Genomic DNA, 13,254 nt, shown 5'->3' with positions numbered 1-13,254 from the left:
AAGCCATGTAAATGAATTGGAGGGGCTTCAGGTACAACACTGGGAAATAATGCGAAATTGCTTAAAAATACGTAAATTAAAAGAGGATTCCAACAGGCTGTGGATATTTTTCTTGAGCTCAATGGAATTTGTTGGTTGATTGACTGCAATAAAGAATTTTTCTCCTTCTCATCCAGGTCTGAAGAGTCTCTTCATTGTTTTATTCTTAATCTGTTTTAGTTAGTTCAGTTAGATAGTGTGGTGAATATTTGGCTGAAGACAAAAGACCATGGTTCACCCTGCGATGTGTCCACAGGAGGCCTCTGAGTTCCGACATACGCAGATATATGTTTCAGCAAAATCAGATGTGAGTCACCAGCTTAATAAGCTTGATGAATGTGTGAAGGACATCAGACAGTGGATGCCTACCAACTTACTTCTGCTTAACTCTGACAAGACAGAAGATCTTTTACTAGGACCACAGGCATCCAGAAGCAAGCTTTCTGATTACAGAGTATCTCTGAATGGTCTTTTCAATTTCATCATTAGCAGCAATAAAAGACCTTTGACTCCAGTCTCTTATTCAAAGGGTAGCCTTCTTTTATCACATAAATATTGCTAAGATATGAAATATGATGTCATTTGATGATATGATGTCACAACTCTAGTTAATGCATTTGTTACCTTGCATTATTGTAATACTTTACTGTCTGGATGTTCCAGTATGAGCTTAAACAAGCTTCAGAATGCTGCAGCTAGACTATTAACTAGAACCAGAAGACATCACCCCTATATTATCCACATTGCATTGGTTCCCAGTCAAATTTCATATTGTTTATAAAATACAATTACTAACCTATAAAGCATTTAATGGTCATGTGCCACAGTAGGTGAATAAACTTTTGATTCGTCATGCCTATTTCGATCAAAGGGTACAGGCTATTTGGTAGTACCTCAAGTACAAAAGGCTACTGCAAGGGGCAGAGCTTTTTCTTACAGAGCCCCACAGTTATGTAACAGTCTTAGTGTTTAGGCCCCAGCTAAAAATACATTTGTTTAAATCTAGCTATTTATGAATAGATTTTCTTAGGTAAAGGAGCAGATCTAGATGGTTCATGTGCATACAGTAGAGTGTTTGGTGAACTGGGATGTCTGGATGCTGATGGCTTACCACCCTTACAAGTCACGGACTTTGGAGTGGTGGGACGCTTTATGTCCCAGGAAGCCCTCATGAATATGTCATTTTTTTTTCTCTCCCTGTCTCTCTCTTTCTCACTCTCTGTCAAGCTATATATGCCACTCCCGATCTCCCAGGGTTCTCAGTTCCTAGTGTGATCCTCTCTTCTTACGGAGCTACTTCATCAGTCCTGATGTTCTACCCCTGGTTTGCACAAAAATATTGGAACATGAGACTGACTGTTAGATCATTTAAACACGTAATAGCTCTGAATCTATCTTAGCCATTACACAATCATTTGGCATTGCCTATACAACAATTTGGAATGTCCTGAAACCACTGTATTAAAAACTATATGTAAAACTGGTGGGAGAAGGAACACAGTGGTTGGTAGCAAACACGAATGATGTGAAGAAAGCCAATATTCATACCTCATGTGCCATACCTCTTGTGTCATTCCAACTATGTAAACCAACAATCAACATTAACAATTGAAAGTCACCAGGAAATGCAGAGGAACCAAGAGTAACCTCTACCAAAGTAATGAAAAGGCCAAAGTGTTAAAAGAAAATACTTGCTATATCATAAAGGGGGAAAAATGGAATGTTTCAGATATGTTTCCAGTGGCCTACATAAAGCCCTGAACTCAATTACACTAAACACATTTGGGATGAATTGGAATGCTGAATACATGACAGACATAACAGCATGACAGACATAAGAGCAGCCACCTCTGCTCTTCAAGACTGCTTTGAGTGCAGTGACTGGAATATCTTCAGGGAGGCTGCAACCAATGGTGACTCCGTGAACTTGGAGGAGTACACATTAGCAGTGACCAGTTACATCGGAAAGTGCATTGATGACGTGACCGTCTCCAAGACCATCAATACACGCTCCAACCAGAAGCTGTGGATGACTGCTAACGTGCATGTGCTGCTGAGTACTAGCCTTCAGAACAGGGAACAGGGCGGCCCTAAGAACAGCAAGGGCCAAACTGTCCCGAGCCATCAGAGAGGCAAAGCGTGCACAAGCCCAGACAATCCACAGCCACTTCCAAGACAGTGGGGACACCCGGCGCATGTGGCAGGGCCTACGGGCGATCACGAACTACAAGACAGCTTCACCTGCTTGTGATAGCGTCCCTCCCAGACACGCTGGACGACTTCTACACTCGGTTCGAGGTACAGAACAACGTAACGCCAAGGAAGACCATCTCTCCCCCCGACGACCAGATACTCTGTCTATCCACGGCCGACTTGAGATCTCTATGCAGAGTTAACCCACGGAAGGCTGCTGGACCAGACAACATTCCTGGCAGGGTGCTCAGAGAATGTGCAGAACAGCTAGCGGATGTCTTTACGGACACCTTCAACATTTCCCTGAGAAACACCATTGTTCCTACGTGCCTCAAGACTACCACCACTGTCCCCGTTCCACAGAAGTCTACAGTGTCCTACCTCAATGAATGAATATTGTCCCGTAGTTATGCAGTGCTTCGAGAAGCTCATCATGAGGCACATCAAGACCCAGTTACCACCCTCACTGGACCCCCTACAGTTCGCGTATCTTCCAAAACCGCTCCAAAGACGATGCCATTGCCACAGCCCTCCATTTAGCCCTCACCCTTCTGGACAATAAAGACACTTATGTACGAATGCTGTTCATAGACTTTAGTTCAGCATTCAACACAATCATCCCTCAGCACCTGATTGGGAAGCTGAGCATGCTGAGCATGCAAGTCCACTGCTGTTCACTCTGCTGACTCACGACTGTGCAGCAATGCACAGATCAAACCATATCATCAAGTTCGCCGATGACACGACTATGGTGGGTCTCATCAGCAAGATCATACAGATTCATCACACAGAGAGGAGGTGCAACAGCTAACTGCCTTGTGTAGAACCAACAAACTGTCTCTGAATGTTGATAAAACTAAAGAGATGGTTGTTGACTTCAGAAGAGCACAGAGCGACCACTCTCCGATGAACATTGACGGATCATCCGTAGAGATCGTCAAAAGCACCAAATTTCTTGGTGTTCATCTAGCGGAGAACCTCACCTGGTCACTCAACACCAGCTCCATCACCAAGAATGCCCAGCAGCGTCTCTACTTCATACGAAGGCTGAGAAAGGCACATCTCCCTCCTCCCATCCTGACCATGTTCTACAGAGGGACCATTGAGAGCATTCTGAGCAGCTGCATCACTGTCTGGTTTGGGAACTGCACCATCTCGGATCGCAAGACCCTGCAGCGGATAGTGAGGACAGCTGAGAAGATCATTGGAGTCTCTCTTCCCTCTATCATGGACACTTACACCTCACGCTGCATCCGCAAAGCTAACAGCATTTTGGATGACCCCACACACCCCTCACACACACACTCTTCATCCTCCTGCCATCAGGAAAAAGGTACCAAAGCATTAACACAGATGCTGCCCGGAACATGTCCCAGTCCACGTGATCAAAACAGTCTTGTAGTATAGCATCTGATTGGTCCGACCAGCATTGGATTGTCCTGAGGGTGGGTGCTTCCCGTTTCAGTTACTGCCTATAAGCAGGTAGGAGCAGAATGGATGAGTGATCCGATTTGCCAAAAGGTGTGCGGGGGAGGGATTTGTAGGCATCTGTAAAAAAATGTGTTGTGTAAAAATAAGACGATGATGTTGAAGATCTTAATAAAGAACAAGAAGTTTATTCCAGCATAGCAGTGACAAAATACATGGCGTACTTTGGGTTCGTCGTAGTCAGAAAAAAATGTGTTGTGTAAAAAATAAGACGATGATGTTGAAGATCTTAACCCAGAGCAAATCCTGCTCACACATTTTATACTGTTTTCCTCTTTGTAGTTTAAATGAGATTCTACTTTGAAGGTGTATTGAGCGTAAGATCTGAGTGTCTCCCAAATGGCTGGGTCACACCTTGTTATCTAGCCAGATGTCTTTAAATGTTAATCACGGTCACGTGTACCTTGTCTTGTTATTGTTACAGTTATCAATCAAATGGTCACTTCAAATGGTAATCGCAGTCACGTAAACCCTTTGTTCATGGTGATCCTTGATGTCCTGCTGCCGTTCCCATATTTATAAATGAATCAGGTTTATATGTTTAGAGTCCTAAACGTATTACCTTATGATACTTGAACCTTCTTAGGAATGAGCTCTTTTAGATGTGTACCTTGGAGTGGAATTTAGGTGCAATTTCTGTAATTTCTTACAGTCCCCCCTTTGATGCTTTTGGCCCTGAAGCATCGCATAACATCACTTCCTTAATACAGATCACACCTCCCATTTTTTTTGGGCCGGTGCCCAGTGTCGGCGAAGCCCTGCCTTAGGTCGTTCCCCTTCGGCCCTCAGAGAATCTTACCCGTCAATGGAACTTCACCTCACGCACACTGGTTTTAGCTCCATTCCATAAGGCAAACATATCACAGGTTTTCTTCTTAAAATTTGGTTCTATGTAAAATATTACTTGGGTTTGGAGCAGAGACATACAGAAAACCTAAAACCTAGTTGTTCCTCTGGATTCAATGACAGCGTTTGTTGGGTTCACATATGGGAAGTAATACTGTCCTATTGACCAAGCTGTATCTCACCAATCTGGTGTTATACAAAATGAGGTATCGTTAATCTGTGTCTGGTGTCTGGTGTCTGGTTATCATTAACAAAGACAGAAAAGTGATCAAGAGTGGTGACATGTTTTCCTGTGTGAAACTATTACTCTTGTAAACTTATTGTGGACATGTGTTAGATTGGTTTCACAAGCCTCATAATTGGTGTGGGGTGCCCCACATAATGGTTGTTTTTCAAACTTGCAAATAAAACCAATGTAGTTTTGTCACAGCATTCTATGTCCAGTCCTTGCCATTCTCCTGATGGTAACTGTGTGATAAACCTAAAAATCCTTAAAGTCCAATCTTTAATACATTCTTCTGTAATATTCCCAAATTGTCCATGCAAACAATTTTTCAAATCCTTTCCAATCCTTGAGATTATTTACTTGAAGATGTTCTCTGAGGAGGTGATGAACTGGTTGCAACATCACTGTGATACCTTAGGAACGCTGTTGTCAAGAAGACCTTATACATTCCTGTTACACTGTTCATCTGGGTCTGGAGATCATGCTGTAAGGTTCACCAAGACTGGAACCTGGATCCATTGTAGATAAGCACTTTTGGACAGCGTTGGGCACTGCTGTCACGAGAGCTGCCTTTCTTGTCCATCCCCACATCTATTTCTTTTTAACCTGAAGAAGACTTGAAAACATAATGGGTTTATCCCCCCCCTTTTTAAAACACAGCACACAAAAAACATTACACACACATACAACATAAACTTGCCTATTTACATGGCCCTTATGACTGCCATCAGTTTTTTTATGATTATTAATGGACCTATGTGGAATGATCTCTTACCAGGTTGACGGTTTTTAGTTTTGTGATGTGAATCTCTGCATGGTCTCTCCTGGTGAGCAGACCATGGGCCCTCATTTTGGTAATTCTTTACCACACCGTCATCACTACTTTCAAATTTGTGATGGTGCACATTCTGACCAGAATACATTTTGTTTTTCTGACTTTGCCAAATTTGTTGAGTAGTTTGGTGAAAAAAACCAGGCAAGGCGTTACACAGATTTTTGAGCTCCTTTCTCAGTCTGTTTACTGTAGCCTGTAACTGGTTTAAATCGGTTTTGGGGCCTGATCTCTTAAGGGAAAATTTGCATTCCCTTGAAATATGTCCCTCTTTGCCACATGAATAACACACCAGAAGGTTATCAGGGTTACGAGGGGGTAGTCTTTCCTTTCTATCTCTAGTAGTGTAGTTCTCTTTTTCACAAGAAACCTGGCTGGCTCTATTCTTATTGAGATTTTTAACACCTACTGCTGACACAGGATGGGATCTCTTTGTGTTAGCATTGTTGTTGAAAAACTGTGTCATTTTAGTAATGATGTCGTTATAATCAGAAAGATGGGTTACAAACATCGACACAGCAGAACGGGTGAGTGAGTCACATTTGTTAATCAAAGCAGATTTAAAACTGACATCATTCGGTGTGATGTCAGGATTGCCACTGAAAGTTTTAAATCTCTCCAATAATCGCTCTGAAAATGCCATGGGGTGCTCTCCTGTCCTCATGTGCACATCACATATTTTATCCCAGTCAACTGACATTACACCTAGGACTTCAAGCAGTGCTTGTTTCCTCTCTAACTTATTGGCAGTTCTAGTTTTGACTTTCTCATTTAACGCTCCAGACAAAGTGTCAGGCAAACACACAGTTAACAACGCACACGCATCACCATCTGTGAATTTGTAAATGTCAGCATATAGCTCTAAAACCTTGGCTCTTGTTTGGCAGGATCAAATTTACCAATACTTTTAATCACAGCTTCTAGCTCATTGGGTTTAAACCCACTGACCATAGTAGAGGTCACTGGTTCCTCTGCTCTTTCACTAGCATGCACAGTTGTAGTCAAGTGAACTGGAGCCATGGGGAACTTAACTGTACAGTCAGAGTATTGACTCCTGACTGACTGAGAATCTCTTTCTGAGTTCTCATCACTGTCTAACATGTCAGGAACTTGATTACTCCACATACCACATACAGATGTCTTACTGGTGCTAATTTCAGTTGTGCCATTTTTTAAAAGGAATTGACAAGCAGACTTTGCTTCCTCTAAATCTTTGAACAATGTTTCCACGGATGAACTAAGCATGTGGTTGTTAGTTCAAAGGTGTACAATTTCACTCTGCATCCTAATCTTTTCTTCCTTCCAGATTATCTCACTAGTCTGGTAATCTCTTTTAGAGATTATCCCATCATCTAGTCGAGATTGCAGTTGCTCGTTTTCAACCTTTAATGCATTTAAAGTCTTCCTAGTGACTTTATACGATGCAAGAACTGCTTGCAGTGCATTGGCAATTTTTCCTTTTTTGTTCTTGGGCATTTTGGGATCATTTTCAAACTTAGAAATAGCCCACTCATATGGTTTATCAACAATGTTCTCTATTCCATCAAACATTCTCTGAGAACCGTGTTTAGCAATGTACTTAACAATCAGCTGTTCCATTTTTACAAACTTACAGCTTTCCTTAAATTTGAGTCTTCAATCTTTACGCAGTTTCTGTGACTACAAGCTATCTAGTTACCCGTTAGTCTATTTATTCACAGCTCCAGTACTTCGGACGCAAATGAACAAAACAGTCACAATACGACGGGCTTTTAAACTCAAAGGTCTCACTGCTCACACTCCGTCTGGCCTCGAGGTCAACTACAGTAACACTTAACACTCATAAAAAAGTCACAAACAGTAACACACACAAACTCACAATTTAAAATGTAACACATTTACAGTATGTCGAACAAAACCACAGTACGTCGGGTTTTTGTTATATTTTAAAACAGTCTTCTTAGCCACAGCACTTTTGGACTTAAAACATTAGTTTAACACTGTCACAGTACGTCGGACAAAACCACAGTAAGTCGGGTTTCTTTGCGTTAAAACCTAAGCGTTTACTTAACCACAGTACATGGACTTAAAATGTAAGTTTAAAACAGTTAAAGTCTGTCAGACAACACCACACTACCTCGGGTTATTGCTTTAAACTCTACAGAGCTGCGGTGCGTCGGGCTCTTTACTGTTTTAGTTACTTTAGAAACACTTTTAGCTATAATTCAACTGCCACACTGTGTCGGGCTGATTCAGTTACTTCAGAATCTTAATCAGAATTATAACAAACACACAACAAAAAAATTATTTTTTGTTGTATCAAAAAACTAGTGACCCCCAGCGTATTGAGCCATACGCTGGGAGGAACGGTAGAGGGCTCCTGTGCAGATACTTCAGTTTATGATTGGTTAGTAGGACAATGTTCTGCTTTAGGTGTAAAGATGGATAATGTGAATGTTCCATGTTTAGTGGACACAGGTTCTATGATCACGACTGTGACCGAGAGTTTCTTTAATAAGTATCTTTCTCATGTAAAAAAGCAAGATTGTGAGTGGCTTGGTTTAAAAGCTGCTAATGGGCTTGATATTCCTTATATAGGTTATATGGAATTAGATGTGAATGTTTTTAAATCAGTGCATTCCAAGGCGTGGAATTTTGATTGTAAAAGATCCTATACATACAGCATTACAAACTCATAAGACCATCACCCCAGGTATCTTGGGGATGAATGTTCTAAGGGAATGTTATCATTCCCTCCGAGTCTTTTTGATCAATATGGGGCTGGGTTATTCCAGACCCCGCTAATACAATCAGCCACTCCGGGGTTTTGGCGTGCACTTAGGCAGTGTGAGAAAACTGAGGCCGTTCTTAATTCAACAACTGCATTTAAGGTAAAGGTGTTAGGAGATCAGCCTGTTTGTATCGCTGCTGGAACTCCTTCTATGGTACCTGTGACATGTCCCCAGTTTCCTTTAGCAGAATTTTTGTTAGAGCCTTTGGGCCCAGAAGAAGGTACCCTCCCTGAGGGGTTACTTGTCTCCCCAGACCTCCTACAAGCAGAGTACGGTACATTATATGCTCCTATTACGAATGTTGGTTCTTTGGATGTTTGGCTTTTTCCACAGAGGGTGGTCCGTACAGTGCAGGTGGCATCAGTGGAAGTGGAGGCCCCCGCCCCTCTGGCCTCTTCAGTTAGCCAGACTGCCTCAGAGCGTGTGGCTTTTATAGCCACTCAACAGGTCTTGATGGACCACACTGTAGAACGTTTGGAGTTTCCTTCATTTGAAGGGTTAACTGAAGAACAAGCCATGCAAGCAAAGTCTCTTCTTCTTAAGTACTCTCGTTTGTTTTCTAAAGATGAGGGAGATATAGGGTGTACTGAGCTGATTGTTCATGAGATTCCGTTACAGGATGATATTCCTGTTCGCCAGCCCTATCGTCGCCTTCCTCCACCACAGTATGATTTAGTTAAAAAACACATTAAACAGCTGTTGGATAGTCAAGTTGTTAGGGAAAGTAGTAGTCCCTACTCTTCCCCTATTGTAGTAGTGACTAAGAAAGATGGAACTATCAGGTTGTGTGTTGATTATAGGCAACTAAATGCAAAAACTCGTAAGGATGCCTATCCATTTCCTAGAATTGAGGAGTCACTAGATGCATTGTCAGGTGCGAAGTGGTTTTCCAATCTTGATTTGGCCAGTGGCTATAACCAGGTACCAGTGGCGGAGAAAGATAAGTTCAAAACAGCTTTTTGTACACCTTTTGGGTGTATTTGAATTTGATCGTATGCCAATTGGCCTCTGTAATGCGCCGGGCACCTTTCAGCGCTTGATGGAGCGCATGTTTGGTGACCAGCGGTACCATTCAGTGTTGCTCTACCTTGTTGACATGATTGTGTTTTCCTCTTCTATTAGTCAGCATCTGAAACGGTTGGAAGAGGTGTTTTCCAGACTTGAACGACAAGGATTGAAGATTAAGTTGTCCAAGTGTAATTTTTTTCAGAAACAGGTTAAGTACCTAGGACACGTGATGTCTGCTCAGGGAGTGGCAACTGATCCCGATAAGGTAAGGGTGGTACGGGAGTGGAGACGTCCTATACAATTGGCTGAATTACGATCGTTTCTTGGATTTTCCAGTTATTACCGTCGTTTTGTTAAGGGTTTTGCTTCTCTAGCTGCTCCATTGCATCAGCTGGTGAACCGGATGAGTGGGCCCAAACGGAAGGGTAAAACCCCAAAGCTTCCACTAGGGTCAGAGTGGAATGAAGTGTGTGAAAATGCTTTTGAATCCCTGAAATTGCGTTTGATTACTGCCCCAGTCCTGGCCTATGCTGACTTCACTAAGTATTTTGTGTTAGAGGTAGATGCCAGCTATGGAGGGCTGGGAGCCATACTTTCTCAGGAGCATAATGGAAAACTTCGTCCTATTGCGGATGCTAGTCGGGGGCTGAGGCCCACTGAAAGAAACATGGATAATCATAGCTCCATGAAGCTCGAACTTTTGGCAGTGAAATGGGCAGTAACCAAAAAGTTTCGAGAATATTTGTTAGGGAGTAGCTTTACTATTTTTACTGACAACAATCCACTAAGTTATCTCCAGACTGCAAAATTGGGTGCGGTGGAACAGAGATGGGCTTTTCAATTGGCGTCGTTTAATTTCACTATAAAATATCACCCAGGTCGTAGTAATGGTAATGCAGATGCCCTGTCGAGGCAATATTTAGAGAGGTTTGCTTCCGGGACTGACATTCCGCCAGTTTTGGGTGGAGTCTCCGTCCAGAGAAGCATGGAGGGAGGTGGAGTGTAGGGAAGCTGTTGCCGTGGCCGGGCGGACGGCTGAGGACCATTCCTTGCTTCAGGAAATTGATCCAGTGATTGGTCCAGTGTTAAAGTTTTTTCGTTCTGGGTGTCAGCCTAGACCTGAAGAGCGAAATGTGATGTCAGCAGGGAGTAAGGAGTTGTTGCGGCACTGGGATCGGTCAAGGGAGAAAGGAGGTGCGCTGCATCGCGTAATACAACTGCCAGGAGAGTGTAAAGAGACCTTCCAGGTTGTGCTTCCCCAATGTTTGCAGGATGAGGTGCTTCAAAGTGTGCATGATGGCCATGGGCATCAAGGCATTGATCGTACTTTCCTGCTCGTTCGTAGTCGGTGCTTTTGGCCAGGTATGACAAAAACAGTAGAGCAGTGGTGTCAAAAATGTGAAAGATGCATTTTAAGTAAGGCAGTCCAACCAAAGATTCGGTCATTTCAGGTTACGCTTCAGGCCTCTGGTCCGCATGAGGTCTTGGCAATAGACTACACAGTTTTGGAGCCAGCAAGTGATGGTCGAGAAAATATACTGGTTTTTACAGATGTTTTCTCAAAGTATACTCAAGCTATTGTGACCAGAGATCAGAGAGCTAGTACTGTTGCTCAGATGTTGGTGCAGCAGTGGTTTCATCGTTTCAGACCACCAAGTCGAATTCATTCGGACCAAGGGAGAAATTTCGAGAGTATGGTGATTCAGCAGTTGTGTAAAATTTATGGTGTCCAAAAGAGTAGGACCACTCCCTACCACCCTCAGGGAAACGGGCAGTGCGAAAGATTTAATCGCACCCTCCATGATCTGTTGCGGACACTGCCACCAGCACAAAAGAGACACTGGCCCTGTCATCTTTCGCAGGTTGTTTATGCGTATAATACCACCGCCCATCATGTGACTGGCATGACTCCTTATTATCTGATGTTTGGATGTGACCCTAGACTCCCAGTGGATTTCCTTTTAGGGAAGGGTGTTATGGAGGATAGTTTTGGTGCCACTGAGGACTGGGTGCAGGGTCATCAAGAGAGTTTAAGGGTAGCACATAGTCATGTAAGGCAACAGTTGCAAGCTAAAGCAGAGAAGCGGAATAAACAACATAATGAGAAAGTAAATGATAAGGGGTTACAAGAGGGACAGCTTGTGTATCTGAGGAATCATGTTAGGGGAAGGAATAAAATTCAGGATTTTTGGGACCCATGTGTTTACAGGGTGGTCAGAGGTCCTTGTGGACACGGGGCCGTGTACTCTGTAAGAACGGTATCAGGGGAGGGCCCAGTTAGGACAGTGCATTGGTCAGAATTGAGGAGTGCTATACAAAAATCAAGTATTGATACATCTGATTTGCCAATTAGACTCGAGTTCCTCAGTGGATGAGGAGGAGACATTTAAGGGGCCTCTTGTAATGGTGGTGGAAGATCAGGCTAATTTTATTTCCTGACTCAGTAGTTGCGACGGAAGAGGTAGAGCAGTCACAAAGTCCGGGTCCCTTGCAGCGGCCTAGTAGGACTTCTGCTGGTTGTCATTCTAACCCTTACAGATTGCCACGTTCTGTGGTTGCAGAGCAGTCAATTAATATTGATTTTTCCTTTTTCTTTTTTTTGTCATTGGGGCAATGACAAGAATTCCAGGGGGTGGATTGTAGCAAGGTAACAAAGAGGGGCGGGGTCTCTAACCCCATTACAGATTGCCAATAAGCCACGCTTATTTAAAGGACAGGTGAAAGCGAAGGGCGGCTGGGGTCCTGTTAGCAATTGCCCGTTGCTCGGCTTGTAGCTGTCTGGGGCCGGAAGTCCCGGTATATTTCCCCCGGTATAAGTATTTTACTGTTTTTAGCATGTGATAGTTTGAAACTCAGGATCATTGTGGATTTGCTTTGCCAAGGTATGTTTTGTTTGTTTTATTTGTTTTGTTTGTGTGTTTGGTTATAAGTGATGTATGAAAATGATTTAATTTATTTAGAATGTGGGTGCTTGATGTTCGGGACCACCGTGCAGTTGGTTGGTTGGTTTCGTTTTGTTAAGGTATGTTTAATTTTTATTTTGTTTGTTTATTTGAGTGTGACTGGTAATAATTAAATGGCCTATTTCGTTATGGGTTGTTGGATGATAGTGACTAGTTGCTGTTCTCTTTTGGGTTTTCTTTTTGTAAAACTGACTGCTCCCTGTTTTGAATGTATGTTAATTCATTGTATGTTTCTTTTTGAATTATTAGGTTTGTGTAATTTGGTTTAATGGTTGGCTAGGGGATTTTGTCTTTATTTTTCCTTTTTCTTTTTAAGTGCATTTGATTTTCTGTGTTTTCCTGTACCCTTTGGGTATACCCCTTGGGTAGCTTCCCACCACTTTGTGGGGAATCAGAGACGGGATTGATAGAGCCCCAACAGGTTTTCTGTGCTTAATTGTGTGATGTATTGATATTGAGGGTGCATTATTAATGATTTGTGGTGGGTTTATGGGGTGGAGATTGCTGTGCTCATACAGTTTGCAGTGAAACTACTCTTCCCTGTAGGAAGCTCCATTATCTTTTGTCTGCTGAGTATACCATCTGAAGGAGGCTGCTCTGGTGGGCTGTGTCCGGTCAGGGTGAACGACCCAAATTATTTTTATGCTTTGTTAAATATAGTTTAATGTGCTTTCTATTATTTTATGCTTACTGTGGTGGATTTTTTTTGTATGCACCTAAGTGCCCTGGGCATTCGGGGTGATACTTTAGGTAACTATCAGTGATATGCTCAACCAATTGGTCCTGCAATAAAACTTCTGCATTTTTTTTGCATTTAGTGCCCGATTCTTAACCCTTTTCAGTAGGCCCATAAGCACGGGAGAATTTTAACCTTAATAATACCATAAT

Source organism: Tachysurus fulvidraco, chromosome 17, assembly GCF_022655615.1.
Source record: "Tachysurus fulvidraco isolate hzauxx_2018 chromosome 17, HZAU_PFXX_2.0, whole genome shotgun sequence".
Taxonomy (NCBI): Eukaryota; Metazoa; Chordata; class Actinopteri; order Siluriformes; family Bagridae; genus Tachysurus; species Tachysurus fulvidraco.
This window is presented reverse-complemented; position numbering follows the sequence as displayed.